This window comes from Tamandua tetradactyla, chromosome 3 (assembly GCF_023851605.1).
Source record: "Tamandua tetradactyla isolate mTamTet1 chromosome 3, mTamTet1.pri, whole genome shotgun sequence".
NCBI lineage: Eukaryota > Metazoa > Chordata > Mammalia > Pilosa > Myrmecophagidae > Tamandua > Tamandua tetradactyla.
In genome coordinates, this window is record NC_135329.1 from 169490538 (window position 1) to 169513491 (window position 22954).

Consider the following 22954-nt stretch of genomic DNA (forward strand, 5'->3'; position numbering starts at 1 on the left):
TGATTTATTTGAGTTTCTGCCACCTGGGATAGATGCCATTCTTCATTCCATCCTTTTATATTTAATGGGGCTAGCCACCATAGTTCTCCTCAGCTTTGTAGGTTCTCATCTCTCTCTCTCTCTCTCTCTCTCTCTCTCTCTGTGTGTCTTAGAATGCTGCACCACGATAGTAACATCACAAGTCATGGTAGAGATCAGATGCCTTTACAAGATATGGACAGACAACCAAGGGATCACATCAGAACAAGAAAGATACAAAAAAAAAAAACCATACCTTCCCAGAAGAATCATTAGATGTGATAGCCAGAGAATTCCACTCCCATTATAGGCAGGGACAGCACCCCCTCTGTCAGCAGGAAGCAGTTACAAAAGACTGAACTCCCTCCTTCAGCACCCTTTAAGATTAAGACCGGCAACAGTTCCTTTCCACATGAGAAAACTAGAATGGGCAGAGCCCAAATACCCTTAAAGGGTGGGAGAAAGATCAAAGGTAATGGTTGAGTTATACAGGGAAGGTAGGCTTTAATAAATAAGTATAATTGCTAAATCATTATATTGGTATTTCTTTTAGTCTCCAATATCTTCAAGCAGCTAGAAGTAAAAACTTAATATTATAGAATTGTAACCCATACCAAACTCTCAAATCTGCTCTATAACTAATTTTGCAATGTACTTCAAAATTTATTGCTTTTTTGCATTCATGTTATTTTTCACAAAAATAAAAAATAAAGTTGATTGTGATGACAAATGCACAGCTATATGATGAAAAATAATGTAATCATGTGCTACACTAAAGAATAAAGAATTTAAAATCTTTTTTAAAGAGAGGATTAAGGGATGGAATTCTCTGAAAGGGGAATGAGGCAGATTAGATAAGGGAGGAGAGAAGAGGAATTGACACTAAAACCCATAACAAAAAGTTCCTTTTGGTGCACACACCTAGCCCCTGCATAGTTAGCCCTCACACACCTAGCACTCACTCAGGTTGGCAACTGGAAAGAAACAATGAAAAGTGCAGCTCATCAATCTCTTATTAGCATAACTAGAGGGGGAAGGGGCTTTCAACTCCTTATAATGTAAGGATCCTGACCTCAAACTGCCTCTCCTTTGGAGAACGCCAACACTCATCTTCATTCAAGCATGTACTTTCACTACACATTAAAGTTTTGAGCATTACACACTGACTAATCCTCGAATTCATTTCTGTGGCTGAGACAAGAACCTTCACAGTGTCAGTAGTCCCTGGTCAAAGTCTCAACTTCACCAAGAATTCACAGGGTTTTCTGGAATTCAGAAAAGAATTCCCAGGGCTTTCCAGCATCCAGCCAAGAATTTTTGGAGCTATGCAGCATCTACTAGAGAATTCCTGGAGCTCTGTAAAATCCAGCGTAGAACTTCTGGGTCCCTCAAGTATCTGGTCAAAAATTCACTGGAGTCTGCAGCATAGAGATTATTAAACTATGTGCCAGTTTGAAAGTGTTGTGTATCCCCAGAAAAGCCATGTTCTTTAATCTTCATTCAATATTGTTGGATGGGATCTCTTTGATTAATTTGTTTCCATGGAGACATGACCCACCCAATTGTGGATAGGACTTTTTTTTTTTTTTTTTTTTTTTAACATGGGCAGGCACCAGGAATCGAACCGGGATCCTCGGGCTTGGCAGGCAAGCATTCTTACCTGCTGAGCCACCGTGGCCCTGGATAGGACCTTTTGATTAGGTGGTTTCCATGGTGATGTGTCTCTACCCGTTCAAGGTGGGGTTGTTTACTGGACCCCTTTAAGAGGGAACGATTTTGGGAAAGGCTTCAAAGTCAACATGAGACCCAGACATTTAGTGGTGCAGGAAGAAAACACCCCCAGGAAAGTTGTTTGAAATGAAAAGCCAAAGACCCCAGCAGATGCCAGCCAAATGCATTCCCAGCTGACAGAGCTGTTCTGGACCCATTGGGCTTTCTTGAGACAAGGCATGTTTCCCTGGATGTCCTCATTTGGACATTTTTATAGCCTTATAACTCTTTACTTGCAACTTTATAAATTCCCTTTTTAAAAGCCAACCCATTTCTGGTATATTGCATTCTAGTAACTTAAGAAAACTAATACAGGTTTTGGTACCAGAGAAGTGGGTGCTGCTGCAGTTTACAAATACCAAACATTTTGGAATATCTTTTTAAATGGATAAGGGGAAGATTCTGGGAGAGTTGTGAGGAGCTTGATAGAGTAGACCTAGAATGCTTTGAAGAGATTGTTGGTAGTAATGTGGATTCTAAAGATATCTCAGTTGAGACTTAGGACAGAAACGATGCATGTGTTATTATGAAATGGAAGAAGGGTGGTCCTTCTTTTAAGCTGGCAGAGAATTTAGCCCAAATTGTGTCTTGATTTTGCATGGAAGTTAGAATTTTAAAGTGGTGAACTACGGTACTTAGCTGGAGAGATTTCCAAACTGAATGTAGAAAATGCAGCCTGGCTTCTCTTTCAGCTTATAGTAAAATGTGACAGAAAAGAGATAAGCTGAGAACTGAATTTTGGGTACAAAGAAACCAGAAATTGATGGCCTAGATGATTCTGTGTTTCCAGAAAGGGAGATCCCAGAGAATGCTACCTCATTTGAGGATTTAACCAATCATGAAACTGGTCAGCCATTTCAGGAAAAGCCAGAATTGGAGATGGTGTTATCCAGAAAAGATATGTGAAAAGTCCTATTGTCTGATGGGTATGACCCCAGTATACTGCTAGAAAACCAACAAGAGTTTTGTGGGATCTGTATAAATGGAATGACTGTCAATATGGACTAAAAGGAACAGACAAGGGACAGATAGAAGGAAAAATGACTTCAAAGGCAGAACCACAGAAGTTAAGGTCTGAAGCCAAGAAACCTCAGGCCAAGAGAGGGCCCACCCATGTGCTTGGAGAGAATGAGTTTGCCCCAAAGGTAGAGGATGGACCTTCTACCTTGATGCTCTATAAGAGTTGTGTGGCTCCAGGCCTTGGAGTTGATGAAGAACATTCTCAAGGATTGGGGAGAGTCTTGCTGTCACCCAATTGTTATGAGGGGGTTGAGCACATGCCCCCAGAGATGGCAGAGAGCCAGGGTACTGCCTCATGCTTGGAGAGGGTGGAGCCAAAAAAAGGTGGTCTCCCCAATGTCCCCCAAGATTGCAATCACCCTAGTATTAGAAGACAGCAGGGCCACTGTGCAGACCCTTGGAAAAAGTAGGACTGCCACTTTCTAAAGCCCCAAGAATAAATGACTCTCAGACTTTGATATCTAATGAAGTTTGCCCTGCTGGTTTTAGGAACTGGTTGAGACCAATAACCCCTGTGTTCTTTCCAATGTCTCCTTATGGAAATGGGAGCATGTATCCTATGACTGTCCTGCCTTTGAATATTGGCAGCATATCATTTGTTCTGAACTTTATAGGTCCACAGCCAGAGGAGAACTTTGCCTTAGAACAGACCATGCCTGTAGTTGACTTTGATGAGATTTTGTACTGTTTCTAACTTTGTATTGCATTTGTATTGTTAGTGAAATGGTTTAAATCTTTGTGATATTGTGATAGGATGAATGCATTTTGCATTTGGAAAGAACATGCCATTTGGGAGTCCAAAGGGTGGAATGCACCAGTTTGAAAGTGTTGTGTACGCCAGAAAAGCCATGTTCTTAATCTTCGTTCAATATTGTTGGATGGGATCTCTTTGATTAAGCTGTTTCCATTGAGATGTGACCCACCCAATTTTGGGCAGGACCTTTTGATTAGGTAGCTTCCACAGAGATGTATCTCCACCTATTCAAGATGGGATCACTTACTGGAGCCATTTAGGAGGGAATCATTTTGGAAAAGTGTTCCAGGTAAATAACTGGCAGCAGATTGCTGTGAGGTGACAAGCACAAACTGGTTCCAAGCATACACGATCCCTTTCTGGGGACTGGGACTCACAGATACACTCAAGGGTCATGCTAGAGGAACTTAACTCCTACAAAAGCAGAAAGGGGCATCCTCTGTAGCATCACTGCTAATCTCTCCTCTTGGCTACTGCTGGCTGTCATTCTCCAGGTTGGTGCTTAGCCAATCCAGCTTCTATGTTGTTCTAGTTTGCTAGCTGCCAGAATGCAACACACCAGAGACAGATTGGCTTTTAATAAATGGGGATTTATTTCATTAGTTCTTCAGAGGAAAGGCAGTTAACTTTCAACTGAGGTTCTTTCTTACATGGGAAGACACAGGGTGATCTCTGCTGGCCTTCTCTCCAGGCCTCTGGGTTCCAACAACTTTTCCCGGGGTGATTTCTTTCTGCATCTCCAAAGGCCTGGGCTGAGCTGCAAGTGCTGAGATGAGGTATGCTGAGCTGCTTGGGCTATGCTACGTTGAGCTCTCTCATTTAAGCACCATCTAATTAAATCAAACATCATTCATTACAGCAGGCACGCCTCTTAGCTGACTGCAGATGTAATGAGCAACAGATGAGGTTCACGTACCATTGGCTCATGTTCACAGTAACAGAACTAGGCATGTTCACCTGGCCAAGTTGACACCTGAACCTAACTAGCACATATGGTAATACTGAATCATGAAGTTCTGGAGGTTAACAGCCAGAAAGAGCCTTGGAAACTAGATATATACTGGCCAATCTCAAATTTTGAAGCCAGTTGGTGCTGGCAGTGATATGGGTACCTGCAAAGTTGGTGAGTCAGCATCTGTCTGCAGCTTAATGCTCTTCCTTGTTCTCAGTGGGAGCTGAATGTGGACAAAATATCCTGGTGGTCTTAATCTGGCCTGCTCTGGCCTAAATTACTTCACAGTGCTACAAGAATGCCTATAAATTAGATTACCTGGGTTTGGCTCAGAACTTGATATTACACTTAAAGTATATTATTCTAATAAAATACATGTCATCTCATGTCCTTTTTCCTAATACCATTTATACAGAGCCAAGCATCATGTGCATGGAGGTCTTTCTTTTGCCTGGAGCATTTTTTAACTTTCCATCTTCCTCCTCCACAAAATAATTATGAAGTCTATTAAATGTGCAAGGAGTAGCTTTGAAAAATGTAAATGTAACTTTCCCCCTAAAACTGTACAATCTAAAACATAAAGATAATTAAGGCTCCATAACAAGATTTTAAGATGCTTAAAATTGTAGCATAGGACTGGTCATAGAGTATTTGAGTTGAATTTTTATTAATCACATTGAACAGAATATCAACTTGTTGGTTTGTTTGCTAAGAGGCAGTCTCTGTCATGTAGTGAGAAGAGAAGGAGCTTTGAATAGCTTCTTTGAAAAGTCCTAGGTTCAAATCCTACCCCCATTACAAAGTATATAACCTTGGGAAAAATCACAAAACAGAGATAATAAATCATATCTCTCATGGATGTTGTGATGATTAAATTAGATAACTATCAATCTTCTAGTATAATATCTGGTACAAAGAAGGTGCTCAATGGATGTTCTTTTTTTTTAGTGATTTTAAAAAAACCTTTTTTTTGTCCCATGCAATGAGGATTAAAATGTAAGCAGCTGTCACTTCTCTAAGTATCAGCTTATTTGGAAATAGGGTCCTTATAGATGGTATTAAGTAAGTTAAAATGAGATCATACTGGAGTAGGGTGTGCTGTTATTGCAGTGTGGCTGGTGTCCTTACAAGAAGGGGAAAGAAGACATGGAGAAAGAACATGACCACGTGACAACAGAGGCAAAGATTGAATTATGCCACAGTCCCAGTAACACCAAGGATTGCCAAGCCACTAACAGAAACCAACAGAGAAGCATGGAACAGATTCTTCCATATAGGTTTCAGCAAGAGCATGGCCCTTCTGATACCTTGTTTGAAGACTTCCAGCCTCCAGAACTCTGAAACAACAGATTCTTCTGTTGTTTGGAGCGATCCAGTTTGTGGTGCTTTGTCATGGCAGCTCTAGCAAACTAAGGCAGACAGAGCAGTAAGGGCTACTTTGCTACTTACAGTAAGGGACATTTCCTGTTTGGAAAGTGAATAATAGTTAAAATGTAAAATGGAAGTTTTTTTTGTAATACAAATGGCAGGAAGGGTCATTTATTGTTTCATTATTATAACTTACAAAAATATCCATTTCCTTTGACCTGTTGTGCTGGTTTGATGTGTGTCCCCTAGAAAAGCCATGTTTTAATCTAAATTCCATTTCATAAAGGCAGAATAATACCTATTCAATACTATGTTTGAAACTGTAATCAGATCATCTCCCTGGAGATGTGATTTAATCAAGAGTGGCTGTTAATATATTGCTAGTTCTTCTAAACCGATGCAAATGTACTAAGAAACGATGATCATGCATCTATGTGATGATGTTAAGAATTACTGATTGCATATGTAGAATGGTATGATTTCAAAAAAAAAAAAATGGACAGCACAATACTACCTAATTGTAATGTAATTATGTTAAAACACTGAATGAAGCTGCATCTGAGCTATAGTTGTTTTTTTCTTATATATTTTTGTATTTTTTATTTTTATTTTTATTTTTTCTCTATATTATCATTTTATTTCTTTTTCTGTTGTCTTGCTATTTCTTTGTCTAAATCAATGCATATGTACTAAGAAATGATGATCATACATCTATGTGATGATATTAAGAATTACTGATTGCATATGTAGAATGGAATGATTTCTAAATGTTGTGTTAATTTTTTTAATTAATAAAAAATATATATATATAAAAAAAAAAAGAGTGGCTGTTAAGCTGGATTAGGTGACAACATGTCTCCACCCATTTGGGTGGGTCTTGATAAGTTTCTGGAGTCCTATAAAAGAGGAAACATTTTGTAGAATGAAGAAGAGATTCAGAGAGAGCAGAGCAGAACTACATAGCCATGAGAAGCAGAGTTCACCAGCCAGTGACCATTGGAAATGAAAAAGGAAAATGTCTCCTGGGGTGCTTCATGAAGCAGGAAGCCAGGAGAAGAACCTAGCAGATGATGCCATGTTCACCATGTGCCCTTCCAGATGAGAGGAACGCTGACCGTATTCACTATGTGCCTTTCCAGATGAGAGAGAAACCCGGAACTTCATCAGCCTTCCTGAACCAAGGTATCTTTCCCTGGATGCCTTTGATTGGATATTTCTATAGACTTGCTTTAACTGGGACATTTTCTTGACCTTAGAACTGTAAACTAGCAACTCATTAAATTTCCTCTTTCAAAAGTCATTCTGTTTCTGGTATATTGCATTCCAGCAGCTAGCAAACTAGAACACCTGTAAATCCACATCCAGAGTACAGCTGAAGGGAATAATTAGAGACACATTGAAAAAGATATTCACAGAAAATGGAAGTTCTTGATGGTGACTGGGCATTAGATGCTTTGGATAACTCATAGAACCCTCAGTTCTCCAATTTACTATTCAAGGAAAAAGCTGTAGACAGTCCCTTGCTTTAAGTATGGCACAGACCATTTGGCCTGGATGTCTGGAAGGAAGACAATGGTGAAGACTATTTTCATCTTCCAAGGTCAGATTTGATGCACTGGACAAATCATAAACTCTATCCATCTTAGGCAGCCCTTGTGGAGATGCCAAGGACTTATGGGTCTGAACCATGAGCTGTGGAACTGGTTCAACCACTTCCTAGCTATGTGGCCTTGGGCAACTTTCTTCAGCTCATTGAACTTTAGTTTACTCATCTATGAAATGAAAACCATAATATGCTTCTAGCTATGCTATAATGTACTGATTGTTGTCATCATCTGCTCTGCCCTAGGTCCACCAATATGGCTTGGGCCTGCCACTTAATGAGTGGCTCCTTTGCATTACATCAGGACTTAACATATTCTACCTCATGTAATCCTCACCTCAACCTAAGAAGGTAATTATGATTCCCATTTCAGAGGTTAAACAATGGAACCACTTAGAAGTTAATTAACTTACACATCTGGTTAGTGGCAGAACAGGAATCTGACTTCAAAGCCCATGTGCCCAACCACTATTCTATATTGCCTGTCAGAAACTAAGGCTCTTAGCCCCCATTCGATAAGCATTTATTAAGCACCAGCTCCTACTCTCAAGAAGCTTACGTCTTAAAGTCATTATTTTGAGATATGCAGGGTCAAATCACCATTTGCATCCTCCCCAGAAGACCACCTAAACCCTGGGTCTCCAGCCAATGGAGTATTTCCTCTGACAGGGTGTAGGAGCAAAAGAGACTCATCCATAACCCAAGACCTCCCACACTCAGGTGGGGCTAGAGATAGTCAGGCTACCCCACCATGAGGTGGAACTTCCTCTCTGGTTTGTAAGTGTCTTCCCCTCTATTTCCACTTTTAAGCAGCATTAAAAGAAAGGAATACTTATTTATCATCCTTTAGTCAGAAGGAAAATAAATTTTGTTTGGTTTCAGACAGATTTAAAGCTACACTGCAAACCTTGTGTAAATTCTAAAAATTGTAACTTAATTGGGCTTTCTTACCGATGTGCATAGCATTATAGCATTTAATTGCTTCCACAGTGAAAGAACTCCAAGATAGTTGTCTAATGCCATTTTACATAGAAGCATTGGACTGAAATCTGTGTCTCCTCACTCCCAGTCCTGTGCTCTTTTCACTTTAAGAATACCCTTCTCTAACTATGCTGGTTTTAATTCCCTGTCTAAAGGGGAAGAAGCGTGTCCTTCTTTCTTTCTCTATGCCAAATTCTTATTGATTGGTTGGTGGTGTTAGTGAAAGTTTGATGAGAAAGGCATCTAGGCCTTCAGTGTCAAGATCAAAGAAAGCTTACAAAGATATGCTTTTCATCCCCTCCTAAAGTCAGAGTCTTAGGTAATCACTTCTTGTCCAGAGGCGAATAGTCCCCCAGATGAGGTGCCATGACTCGGGGAACTCTGCCCCAAGCTTTGTCAGCTCATTAAGGATACCGGTCTACCACAAAGTGACTTTTGAACACACTAAGTAGGAAGAATCAAATGGTTTCTGTAGAGACGGGGTCAGCTAGATCAGAGCCTGAGCCTTGAAATAAATCAGATACTGAAGAAGTAAACAACAAAAGAAGCTGAAGATAGATTGGATACAGACGTGGTGCTTTTATCTGTCAGCCTGCAAGCCGCCAACTTTCTCTTTTGCAAACAGGCATAATGTTTCTGTGGTGCCACCTTATCAGGTTGTGGGTTACTTGTCCCCCTCGCTTGCAGATCTGTGAGCTCTTAGAGAGCCTGGACTCACTCATGCATATTTTCATTCCATAGTTTGCAACATTCCCTTTTATTTGGTGGGTGTTTGATGATGAAAAAATAAAAAAAGAAAGCAATAAAAACTCTATGTCCTATATCCTGAAGAAATTTGTAATGATAACTTTTGCTCCTCTCTTAGACTATTTAAAACTACAGTGAAAACATGCACAATTATTTCATAAGGAATGGGGACTATGGGGAATAAGAGAGACTGATTAAAAAGGAATAAACATTTGCTTAGGAGCAACTGTATCCCACACACAGTGCCAAGTATTTGGTATATGTCATCTCATCTAATATAATAACAGCAAGTCAGATATTCCTATTCCTCTTTTTCTTTTTATAGAGAAAGAAATGGGGCTCAGAAGGACTAAGTAACTTGTGCGAAGTCAGGCAGTTAGTGAGTAGCAGAGCTGGAATTTGAAACACTGACTCCAAAGCCCATATTCTTGGACTGCTCATCATAGATAAAACATGTTGTTCTGCAGTCATAATTTCCTGCCTTTAATAACACTTGAGTCACAAGCATTTCATCACTCTAGTACCACCAGCACTATGGCCTCTTCTCCCGCTGACATTTTTTTAAGGTACTATTTGGGACTTCTGCTTCCAGCCAATATGAAATAAGAGGGACTGAATTTACTCTCTTACCTGAAACAACCAATAACTTAATGGAAAAAAAACCACAAAATATATCAAACAAAGATTTTCTAAACACTGAAAATTAGGCAATTAAATATAGTGATCTCAGAGAAATGGAAAATAAATGAGGTAAGTCCTACAATTGTGCTAATTTACTGCTTTGAGAGTTCCCAGGCATGGCACAAAGAGGAAATAGCGAGACAGAGCCCAAAGAAAAACCTGAGTTGAGAAGTTGGAGCTCAGAGTCCAAGGAGCTTGAGTTTGCAAGACAGAGTAGCAGAGGGGAAAGAGCTGTGCAAACTCCAGAGATTTTGACTATTTGGCAGAGTATTGATTGGTCAGTGCATGCCTATGAGGGAATTACCTGTGGCAGGGGAAAGAACCATCCAAGACAATTAAAGGGAATAGCTTACAGCGCTCACACAAAGCCAAGAATAGCCTAGTCCAACCAGGTTAGGAAAACCTCATTAATTCACGGGGCATTAGATAGATTATTCATTGAGTAACTTTATTTCAATAGTGTGAGTTGCTATACAGTGTGTCATGGGAACACATGCTCAGGTACAAGATAAACTTTCAGCAAATGACCACTCTATTACTTTTCCAGCACAAAAGTTTCAAAAGAACAAGGGAAGAGATTCCATCGTGCTGGTCTTCTGGGAAGGCCAACCACCCAGCTCTGCAAGCCTTACTTCCAGTTGGGGGATAGCAGCTCTGCAAGCCCTACTTCCCATTAGAGAGGAGAGAAAAATCTGTGTTGCCCAAAGGTGAGGTATTTATCCACACCAGGGATGGGGGTGTCCTACCATTGAGAGTTCCTGCCCTGATAAGCTCCTGGGGCTGCTTGTTCCTGGTTTCTGGGTTTATGGTATGGTCAGGCTTTTTCATTAGGCCTAATATCTCCCCAGGGCTGTGGATGGAAACAAGCTGATGCAATAGAAAAGGAGGTGGGGGTAGGTGAGAGCTGGGAGATTGTCGCTTAGTATATCTGTGACTTCCCAGTAGCTACTGGGGAATAATTAGCCCTAGGCCAAATACTGCTCTTGTCCCACATTACAAATCTTAAAGCATAACCCAAAAGGATAAGATTGTTTTCAAGTAGTTTAACTGTACCCTAGAAGAAAGGTCAAGAGCATTTATAGTAATACAAAGTTCTCAGCACCCAACAGGATAAAATTCACAATGCTAGGCTTCCAACCATCCAGAGAAGCAGGCAATTGAGGTAGTAGAAAAACAAAACCTATAATAAGCATAAAATCAATCAATTAATACCAGCCCAGACTGACAGAGATGTTAGATTAGCAGTCAAAGACATTAAAAAAAATCATTGTTACTGTATTCCAGATGCTGGAAAAGTTATGTAGAGATACAGAAGACATAAAAAAGACCCAAATTAAATTTCTGAACAAAAATTATACTATCTGAAAATTTTTTTATACTACCTGATGAGGTTAATATTAGATTAGACACTACAGGAGAAAATGTTAGTGTACTTGAAGACATAAACAATTGAAGCTATTCAAAATGTAACCCTGAGAAACAAAAGAATTTCAAAAAGTGAAAATAGAAACAGTGAGCTATGGGACAACTGCAAGCGTCCTAATATACATGTAACTGGAGTCCCTAAAGAGCATGGGGGAAGACCTGAAAAAATATTTGAAGAAATAATTGCTGAAAAGTTTCCAAATTTGATGAAAATGATAGGCCCCACAGATACAAAAGCTCAATGAAACTAAAGCACAAGAACCATGAAGAAAACCATACCAAGGCACATAATAATCAAATTGCTCAAAACCAGTGATAAAGAGTGTTTTTATTTACTAAAGCTGCTGGAATGCAATATACCAGGAATGGATTGGCTTTTATAAAGGGGATTTATTGTTACAAGTTGCAATTCTAAGGATGTGAAAATTAAGGCATCACCAAGAGGATACCCTCACTCAAGAAAGGCCCATCATGCCAGGGTTTTTCTGCCACATGGGAATGCACATGGTGACCTCTGCTGTCCTTCTTTCCTGGCATCTGGCTTCAAATGGCTTTTTCAGCTTCTGGTATCTCCTGGTGCATTTCCTTCTGTATCACCAAACGTCTGTGTTTGGTTTTATCTTTCCGCTCTCTGTGTCAGCTCTGAGTTCTCTCTACGTTTTCTGTCTTTTATTCTCTTCACATAGGACTCCAGTAAAAGGATTAACACCCACCTTGAACAGGCAGGGGTCACATCTCCATGGAAACAACCTAATCAAAGGGTCCCACCTAATAGTAGGTCTGCCCCCGAGGATTGGATTAGAAGAGCATGGCTTTTCTGAGCTATATAACAGTTTCAAACCAGCACAGAGATAAATTTTTCAAGTGGTCAGAGAAAAAAAGACACATTGTATAGAAAGAAACAAAGACAAGGATGAGAACAGATTTCTCCCTGGAAATAATACAAGTCAGAAGATGGTGGAACAATATTTTTAAGATGATGAAAGAAAAAAACTGTCAGTTCAGAATTCTACACTCAGCAAAGGTATCTTTCACAAACAAAGGCAGAATGGAGACATTTTCAGACATATAAAGCTGAAAGGACTCACCACCAGCTGATCCACACTACAAGACATGTCAAAAGAAAGTCCTTCAGGCAGAAAAAAACGCCAGATAGAAATATGGATATATAAATGAATGAAGAGCACCTAAAATAGTAATACATGGGTAAATACATAAAATACTTTCTTTTTATTTAAATCTCTTAAAATATAGTTGACTGTTTAATCAACAATAATAACAATGTATTCTGGAGTTTATAATATATATATAAAAGTAAAATTCAATGAACTAATAGCATAAAGGCTAGGAAGGCAGAAAAGAAAATACATTGTTGTAAGTTTCTTATACTATATGTGAAGTCCTATATCACTTGAAAGTAAACCATAATAAGCTAAATAAACCCTACAAAAGCTATAGCAACTATTAAAATAAAAAGACAAGGTATAGCTAATAAGCTAACAAAGGAGATAACATGGAATCATTTAAAAATTCAATTAAAAGGCACTCATTTAGATCCTACAGATTTTGCCAGACTTATAATATGGTCTTAATCCTCATCAACCATTTTTTTTAATATTCTTATTTGTGGTTTCTTTTTGTTTGTTTGTTTGTTTTTAAAAAATTTTCCCTAGGGAAAAATAAAAAATATAATCAGGAGAATTTACATGACAAACTATCAGTGTCAGGATAGGGAGGAAAAGAGAAAGACAGACCAGAGGCAGGGGAAACTCATAGAAAGTGGGCTCTGAATCATGTGGAACAGTCCACAGGGCCGTGTCCAAGTTCCTTGTGGGGTGGGTAACTTTGGCAAGTGGACCTGGTACCCAGTCTCCTGGCCTGTCCACATATATACTCAAGGGCAGGGAGTACTGGCTGCTCCTTAGAAATCTGCCAGATGACAAACCCTGAACTTTACCACAAGGCAAAACTCCCTACAGCTCCGTGGCCCTGGGCTCAGGCAGGGGCAGCAGTTTCTTGCCTGGGAGGAAGAGCTTGCAGAGTGGCTGGGGTCACCTAAGGACACACAGCACTGCAGCAGTGAGCTCCACCTAGCCATCCACTCATGCAGACATGGCCTTCCCGACCCACATGGGTCTGGTCTGTCCAACTGGCTGAAAGACAAGGGATACTGGAATTTCACAACATCCCCTTTTCAGCCACAGCCCACGGCAGTATCCAGTCTCCAGTCCTGCTCTGCCACCCCAGGGGTAGGAGGAGACCGGGATCTCTTTCCCTTTCAGCTCACCATAGGACACTAATTCCAAGAAAGCTAGTACTTTAAAGAGGACAGCTTGGCCATCTGAATCCATGTGGAATGTCTCTCCAATACTGCCCACTTTATGATCAGATCTCAAGGTAGAAAATTCAGCCAGACCCACAGTCATGTAGGGCACAGAGGGTAGCTAGAGTGATGGCTGGGCAAGAAAGAGCCGGTAGCACACTGCAAAACCACGGGGCATTCAGGAAGGGGAGAGGGGCCTGCAGCAAACGGCAGCCTCAGCTTGCACTCACCTGGCAGGGTATTCCAAGGCTTCCCTTGATGGAGCCCTGCTGATTTTGGTTCTAATGTGAAAAGTGGGGATTTTTCCTGCCCGTTGTGGCCCTTCTTCTGACGCGGAGGGCAGGTTACATCTCAGTGCCACAGTCCTGGGGACTGTGATGACACTGGCTGGCTAGTCATGCCCACACAGTCCTGGGCAAGACCCACTCTGAGTCCTGGGGAGTGGGAGAGCAAGGGAAGAGGGCTACACGCTGCCCCGAGAGATGCGAGGAGGAACTATCAAGGACTGAGGGAGCTAAGGCCCCAAAGACTGCCGAGCCGAAGGGAACGGGGTAAACTGAAAAATGACAGCAGCCTTGTCCCTGGTTTCAGAAGACAGTCTTGTTGCTGTTGCATGGTTTTGTTTTGTTCTGTCACAACCACACATGTTTTAAAAGTGAAGGGGCCAGTGGGCTGGGATGGGGGTTGGGTTTGATTTAGCCCCCTTCATCTGATCCTTTGCAGTCACCAGGAGACTTCCGTTTCCTGCCAGGTGCTCCTTGTCTTGTCTGGGCTCCAGCTCCACAAAGCAAGGGCAGGGTGGGGAGAGCCTCTGCTCTGTTCCTCCACAGCAATTTCCTTACCCCATAAACCAGAACACATGTGACAAAAGCCCAACGACTAAAGTGCAGAGAACTGGCCCCACCCTGTTCAAGATGGTGGGGTGAGACACTTCGGGACTCTATCTGTCCCAAGGAAACTTTGAAAAACCAAAGTTCAAACTTGCTGAACAACCAGCAAGAATTGGCAGAAACATCTTTCTCAAAGCTCCAGAAAACAGTTAAAAGATGGCAGTTACAGGGAAAGTACCCATCAAGACAAAGACTACTTAAAAGCTGTTGGATTTCCTGGCACCCAGAATGACTCTTGCCCCACCCTTCACTGGCTTGGCTTGGAGGCAGCCCATGCTTCCAGAGGAAGACGAGTAACACACACCTGGAGCATGTAAGTCTGACCCAACCTGTCTACTGGCGACCTAAGGGACACACCATGCCAGAACTAACTCTGCCTGTAGAAAGCAGCTTAAAGAGCTCGCCTGCACAATGCCATGGAAGATAAATTGTACTGCCTGGGCAAGGAATTGCTGGCTCTAGGACATACAGTGCAGTGCCTGGGGCCGTGAGGAAACTGTTTCTTAGGGAAGGAAGAATATTTGGAATCCTAAACAGGGGGATTCCTAGAGTCATATGTGCATACCTAAGAAAAGACACAAGACACAGAAAGGGAGGCCCCTACCTCTGGCTGTTCTTTAAACTGATTACATGGTAAACTCTGAAGGAGTGCACTCCTGTGGGTCAATCTACAAAGACAGGGAAAGATGTTTCTTTTTTCCTTCTCTCTCTCTCTCTCTCTCTCTCTCTTTTTTTTTTTGTTAGTGCCTGGCAATCAAGGAAAGTTCTGTCATAACACGAGCTGGATACAAGCTTAAGGAACAGAAGCCTCAGAGTCAAAATCCCAGCTCATAATACATAAAAATATCAAAATTTTGAGGCTTTCACAAAAGGTCACAATGCATACAAAGAAACTGGGAGCAATGGCTCAGGCAAAGGAGAAAAGTGAAGTATTAAAATCTGTCAAGGAGGAGGACCAGACCTGGGACATACCAGATAAGGTGCAGAATATTCCACGCAGTGGTGGCCTGGTGTTGGCACTGTGAACAGGAGCAGGGGGGTCTATTACCACTAGGGAAGAGATTGTAACACTCAGGGAGGAAGCCTAGGGGCACAATTCTTTTTCCCTTGGACCCCACCGACCCTTCTTCTATCTGGCACTTTCCACCATCAGTAATCCCCTAAGGAAAGTCCCAGACCCAAGTAAAGTCTCATGAGGGGAGAAAGCATATATGACCATCGCTAATTGGTGATGGTGTCTGATTGTGAAGGAAGACAAAGGTGCAAGAGGAGAAACAGTGCAATATATAAAACATGTGAACTCCAGGTTTCAAGAGCAGGGATATAGGAACAACCCTAAAGCCTCTTCAGGGAAAAGTCGGGTGGTGATGTTCAGGATGCTGAGAGGGAGGCCTGCTGGGGAAGGCTGCCCGGAGCTGCAGAAGGGGCTGCCATTACACCTCCCCCCACATCGTGAGGGCTGAGGAAGAGACCCCAGTACTCTGTAGGGTATGGCTCATTCTCCTCCATCTCGGAGGAGCAACTCAAACCTGCTCCTTTTCCTCGGTGGGGTAGTGACATAGGGTGTTGGCTAGTGCGATCAGGATCAAGGCTCCACCCGCTCCTGCCACCAGGTAGAAGCTAAGGCAGAGGTGACATAGACCTGGGAGCGGTGGAACTTCATATGCTACTGCTGCTGGGCTAGGATGAGTTCAGAAGTCCAGTAGGAAAAGCCGATGACAGTGGCGCCCTACAGGACTGAGGATGTGGACGAAGGTGTAACGACAGATGATCTTCAAGGCTGGGTGCTTGGGCCCAAAGACATCCAGGAGGAATGCAGAGAGACTGCAGAGGATGCCCAGGAAGCAGGAGGCGGCAATATCCCACAGCAGCAGCACGGTCTGGGAGTTCACGCAGAAATCTTTCAGCACGTCCGGGTGCACGCAGCCCGTCATGTCAGAGAAACCCCCTACCCCAGCCCCTGGAGCGGATAGGTGCAGCTGTGGATATGCAGCCAGGTGGGTTGGCCGAGTAACAGCGGTGATGGAGAGCAGCCTGCAGGGCAGAGGCCAGGCACGGCTCGGGCTACCCAAGGTGCGTATATGATCGGGGCGGCCGGCCTCCGGGGCGGGGGGGGGGGGGGACAGGCCTGCAGAGGGGCTGCCGGGGCCAAGGACTCGTCGGACTCGGTGCAGACCGCGGTGGGTGCAGGCGTGCGAAGGGCTGGCTTGTGGTCGGGGGAGATCTGGGCCCGGAGTCTCCGTCCAGGTTGCTGAAGGGGAGGCCTGGGATAGGCCGCAGGGACCGGACACCGGGGGTCTCCCCGCTCCGACCTGTGCTCCTCACCAGTCTGCACGCCTCCGGGCCGGGATGGCGCCGCTCCGCTCCATCAGGGCGGCCCAGCTGCCTGGCGCCAAGCAAACCCAGGCTCGGACCCACCGGGCCTCAACTATGCCTTTAAACTGCTTATCTTTCACGTTGCAGAAATGGTTTCGCTTTCTAAAGTCACAGTCTGCGATGATGCTTGTCCGTCTAGGTCAGAGCGAGGGACTCCTTTAATCACCTTCCATGCTAAACTCAGCCAAGACCAGGAACTGGACTCCTGGATTATAAACCCTAGAACCCCGCCTTTTCAGACCAGGTGGCCCGGCTGCCCCGCCAAGGCCTCAGTTTCTCAGGAAGACTGCGTTGGAAGACCCAGAGCTTTCCTTCTGGGAACCCACCCACGCGCCCTCCTCCTCAGTGCCCAAATGAGGTTAATCTTAGTGTTTCCAGGGAACCTGTCACCCACACTTCACAAGGAAGCCATCTTCATGATTCAGAGGTCAGTTATCTTCTTAAGAGAGGCCTGGAATCTTGTGACACTCTCTTGCCAGAGAAGAGACAAACACATACACATTCCAAGAGGAGCAATTGTCTATGCTTGAAAATTCTTTTCAGGTCCTCATTAATCATAAGATGAAAAGGTAGGAATGCATATAATCACTCTACAGCTAGCTATAATGCCTTAAGACTAAAGCCAAACCAATGGTAATAACATTAAAAATAGTAAGAATAGCAGCCAGCATGAACTGAAAGCTTATTGTGTTCTTCATCTGATATAATGCCCAGGTTTCCAAAACCAAACCAATAATATTATCAATAATAATAATACTAATAAAATATTAGTAGTAGCAATAATAATAGCTAACATAAAGTGAATGTTTACCACGTTCTAGACACCATGCAAAGCACTTTGTATATATTGCCCCATCCATTCCTCATAATAATTATATGGGTAAGGAACTGTTATTATACCCTTTTCACATGGAAAACTGAAGCCCTACATGTTGCAGAGTGAAAAAGAAATTAGGGTTGAACCCATGAATTACAAACTTCCTAGAAAATTCAACAAAGTTGCAAAATTTACCTAGAAAAATTCAACCCAGCAGCTAATTAATTCTAGAAACAAGAAGGTAGCAGATGTTTACTCTCCTCCTGTTACTACTGCAAATAAATCCAATCAATTTTCTTAAACAAATGTTTATAGAGTGCCTAGTATATTCGAGGCCCTCTACTAAGCATTGAGGGCACAGAGAAAGGATAAATCTTGGGCCCTGTCAAGGAACTTATAGTCTAGTAGGGAAGATGGATTTTTTTTAAAGATTTTTTTTTTACAAAAAGGCAATGAGATCAATAAGTATATTAAGGGAACATAGGATAGTACAGAGAAGAAAATGATTCATATCCTGAAAGCTTTTGACCTCAAAAGAAAAGTTACACATTAACTGAAAGAACCACAGAATGAGAATAAATTCAGTAAGAATATGAGTCATCAAATATAATGAGGATAGGTTCCTGGATTTGAAGTTTGCAAAAGGTGGTAACAAGTAAGTAAATAAATGGTTATACTGCTGTTTTATTTTTCAAAGAGTTTTAAGAATTGCCTGTGAGCAATTTGAACTCTACATCTGAGGAAGTCTAACTACTAGGCCAATGTAATTAAACCTGAAACTACTCAATCCTAGGCAGCAACCCAAATTGCAAGCAAAGTGGCTAAGTTGAATAATCAGTCCATCGATGATGATACCACTTCATTTAAAATTGCTATGTTTTAGTGTAGAAAAATTTAGCTGCATTTTTTTTATCCAGTTCTGTCGCTTTTCTTCTTAGGTTCAAAAAACTAAAGTCTATAAAAGCAACAACAGAGAAAAAGCTATGTTCTTTCATTCATTGAATTGATCATTATGAGGAATCCACATATTCAGATCACAGTCATTTTTTTTTAATTCAGCAGAAGAAAATTCTGAATGGGTTGGAGTATCAAGAAAGTTGGTTAAATAAAGTAATCCCAACTTAATATCATTGACTCCCTTTTTTAAAAGCAATTAATAATTATCATTTGCTACCAGGTACTTTTAATGGACAAAACTGCTTTCATTTATTCATTTAATAAGTCAATCATACTTCCATCCATTCATTTTTTTTCCAATACATTTTTACTGAGGATCAGCCATGTGCCAAGCTTTGCTCTGAAAGCTAAGCTTATGGCAAGGAACAAAAGAGTATTTCTGTCCATTAGAGCTTGTTTTCTAATCAGAGAGACCAGACAATAAATAATTTTAAAAGTAAAATATGTACTATGTCACATGGTTATAAGCACTAAGGAAAGAAATTGTTAGAGGGCTCCTCCTACTGGGCGGCGACTATGAGGGTGGACAAGATGAAGCGGAAAGAAGCGAGCAGCGTGGGGGCTCTAAGACCCCAAACCTGCCGCCCGGTCGTCCCAGTAGTCCCAGTTCCACCACCCTCACCCCGGAGCCCCTGCACCGACCCCTCCAGTTCCTGCGACCTGAACTCATAAGGGTGTATGAGCTAGCTACAAGCTCCCCTCTGAGCCCAGCCCATGTCAGGGTCAGCGGTGCCTTTGGTCGCAGAGAGGTGAACACCCAGTGAGGACCACGGGCCTGAGGCAGCAGCCCGGGCGCGTCCAGGACACAATGGGCACCCTAGTCTGGCGCAGGAAGAACCGTTACAGGTGATTTCTGATTCTGATATGACCTTGAGCTGGTTTGCATATAGTAAAAGTGGGGTCCTTTTTACAATATTCTGGGTAACAGCAGGATCTTCAAGTGAGGAATGCTGGCAAGAGCAACCAGCACTCCTTCACCACCATTACCCAATGAGATGAACACAAACCAGACCAGCAAAGAGAAGTTCGCTCGTGTGGTGGAATGGTGAGACCAAAGCCCATGATTTCCTGTGTCCACAGAAAATCCAGAAGTTTTAGAGAAGCCGGGTGGTTAGAGAGTCCAATGCAATCCTTAAGGAGGGACACGTGGCTTTCTTCACACACTGTACCAAAACATCTTTTCCTCAGGCACGGGTGATATCCTGGAAGAAATTATCCAACAGATGAAAGTTTTCCACCCCAAAAATCATATTGTGTCTCACTACATGGATTTTGATAAAAATGGTCTCCTAGGAATAATCAAGGGCGACCTCATACACACCTACAACAAGAGCAGCTGTGTGTGCGAGAACTCCAGTTCCTTCCAACAGCTTCAGGGCAAAACCAACACCCTACTGTTTAGCGTTTCCTTGGGACACCTCACTATGGCTGATGGGGTTCCTAGTGTGGAGAATATTCTTAGGATTGGCTCCTGAATGAGAAGGTGGCAGAACAGCGGGAGTGCCACGTGGACTGCTGTGACATTGTGCTGGGGAAGGATGAGAGGCTGGATGTGATCGCCTGGCTGGTGCAGTATATCCTGCACTGGGGGATTCCAGATGGGGGTGCAGGGCTCCTGAATGCAGCAAGTTCAGGCCAGGCCCTGCAGGCCTAGGAGGGAACCTCACCTGGAGGTCTCTCTGCTAGGAACACTGCTCTTCCTTGTGTGTGCAGAGAAAGATCCAGGGAGCTGAGGGATCCATGCTCCTCCTTCTTCCTCCCCTTTTCCGTGCCCCCTCTCCCCAGTACCTTCCATTATTTGTCCAAGGCTTGGGAAAAGCCCTGCCAGATGGGAAGGCAGCATAGCTGTTCCAAATGAATTGCAAACCTACTGTGTGTTAGCACTCTAAGGATCATCTAGTACAAAGATCATTTTCAAAATCTTTAAACATTGAAACTTGTTCTTTATACAAATCTAACATGGGATACAGACCAAATTTTTAAAAAGAAAGAAAACAAAAAATAAATAAAGCTGCATAAGGGGCATAGAGAGTGTTGGGGGCTCACAGATAGACCATCACATGAGTAAACACCTCAAGAAAGTAAAGGACCAATCCAAGTAAGTATTCCAGGAGAAGGAACAGCAAATGCAAAAGCCTTGAGACAGGAACATGCCTGGTTACTTCGTTTCTAGGCTGCCAAGACAAGTACCACACAGTGGGTTGGCGTAACAATGGGAATTGATTGGCTCATGGTTTCAGAGACTAGAAGGCTTGCTTATTCCTAAGCTCAGTAGCATTCTGGCTGGCCAGCCAACTTTGGATTCCTTTGCTTTCCCATCACATGGCAATGTCCTTTCCTTATTCTGGGTTCCCACTGATTTTTGGCTCCCCCTGTGGCCTTCCCTTCTGTGACCGATTTACTTTCCTTATAAAGACATCCATATTGGGTTAAAGCCAACCCATATTCAGTTGGACATGATTTAACCAACAAATCCTCGAAGGTCCTATTTGTAGATGAGTTCACATCCACCGGACCAGGAGTGTTAGAGGTGAAGGAAGAAAAATTTATTAGACCCTGGATATACTTTTATGGCAGAACCAAAAGACTCTACTTATATATTAAATGTGGGGTATGGAAGAAGAATCAAGTATCATACCAAGGTTTATGACTTAAACAATTGGAAGAATGGAATTGCCTTTTATTTAGATGGAGGAAAACTGTAAGAGGAAGAGATATGGAGGAGAATGCCAGACATGTTGGCAAACACCAAAGTGGAGTTGTCAGTAAGCAGCTGGATATGTGAGTTTAGAGTTCATGGAAGAGATATTGGCTAGGCTTATAAATTTGGGAGCTGTCAGCACTTAGATAATATTTTTAAATCCTGATATTGGATGAGGTGACTTAAAGAGTAAAGTGTAATTGGAGAAGAGGAGAAGTCAGAATCATGAACCCACAAAACATGGCAGTATTTAGAGATCAAGAAGGAAATGGCCAGCAAGGATTGAGAAGGAGCAACCAATAAAATAATTGAAGAACTAAGAGAGTGGCATGTCTCAGGTGTCAAGTGAACTAAGTGAAGTGCTTCAGGAAAGAATGAGCCAACTCATCAAGTAATTTGATGGCTAAGAATTAAACCTCAGATTTGGCAAAATGGGCGGAGGCATTGAGTGGTAACCTTGACAAGAACAATTTCATTGCTTTGGTAGAGGCAAACATCTGGCTGGAGTGGGTTCAAGTGGAAATGGGAAGAAAAACAATTGAAGACACTTTCAAAAAGGAAGCAAAGAAATGAGTTAGTGGCTAAAGGGGGGACATAACATCAAAAGTTATTTTTCTTTTTGACAGAAGAAATTACAACTTGTTTGTTTATTTCATCATTGAATTACACGGCTCTTCAACAACAACAAACATTCAGATCAGTTTGCTTTCTTAGAATTCTCTTTAAAAAGTTCCAGTGTGACCCATTTATCTCTTATTATCCTATCTGGTTATAGATTTTGTTAATAAACTGCCATGAAGAACTTAATAAAATAATATGTCTTCTCAAAACCTTTTTATATATTGTCTGTTCTGAATTCATCAATAAAGACTTGAAAATCAAAGATATGCTCTGGTTGTGTGTGTATGTGTGTGCATGAGCGTGTATCTGTGATTTGGAAAGCAGACTACATCTTAAAGTGTGTTACTTGTAATCCATTTTTACCAAACTTCTCAAAAAGAAATTGATCATGCAGGAAAACAGTTCACCCAGAAAATAAAGATTGAGGTTTCCTTTTGTATACAATAATTCATGCCCTCTACTCTCCTTGATTTTTCCAAATGAACACCCTTCAAGGTTAAATTTCATGTTAGACAAGCATAATTTCTATGATTCTGATCCTAGTCTTTCTTTGTGCAGAGTTCTCAAAGAAATCATTGATGTTTGTGAGTATGGATCAGTTGCAAGGCCAGAATCTTCTAAAGGATGACTATGTTTTCAAGTGAACAGAATTAATTTTTTTTTGCATGGGCAGGCACTGGGAACTGAACCCGGGTCTCCGGCATAGCAGTGGAGAACTCTGCCACTGAGCCACCGTGGCCCATCCCCAGAATTAATTTTTGCTGAGAGAAATATATTAAGCAGTATGAACACTGAATGTGTCTTTTTCTCTCATATATATAAAGCATACAGAATAAAAACAGTGCTTGAGTAGGTTTTGCTTAGTAGTCCTAAGAAAACTCATTGTAGAGTTCTCCTTAAAAATCATAATTTGTGTGTGATTTTTACCCACTGATACCCTTAAATTTATT

The 22954-nt window shown here is 42.0% G+C and overlaps 1 pseudogene; it reads left to right on the top strand.

The window, feature by feature from the left end:
• Window positions 1-16613: 16613 nt before the first annotated feature.
• Window positions 16614-20336, top strand: LOC143675837 (7-methylguanosine phosphate-specific 5'-nucleotidase pseudogene; annotated as a pseudogene).
• Window positions 20337-22954: the final 2618 nt, after the last annotated feature.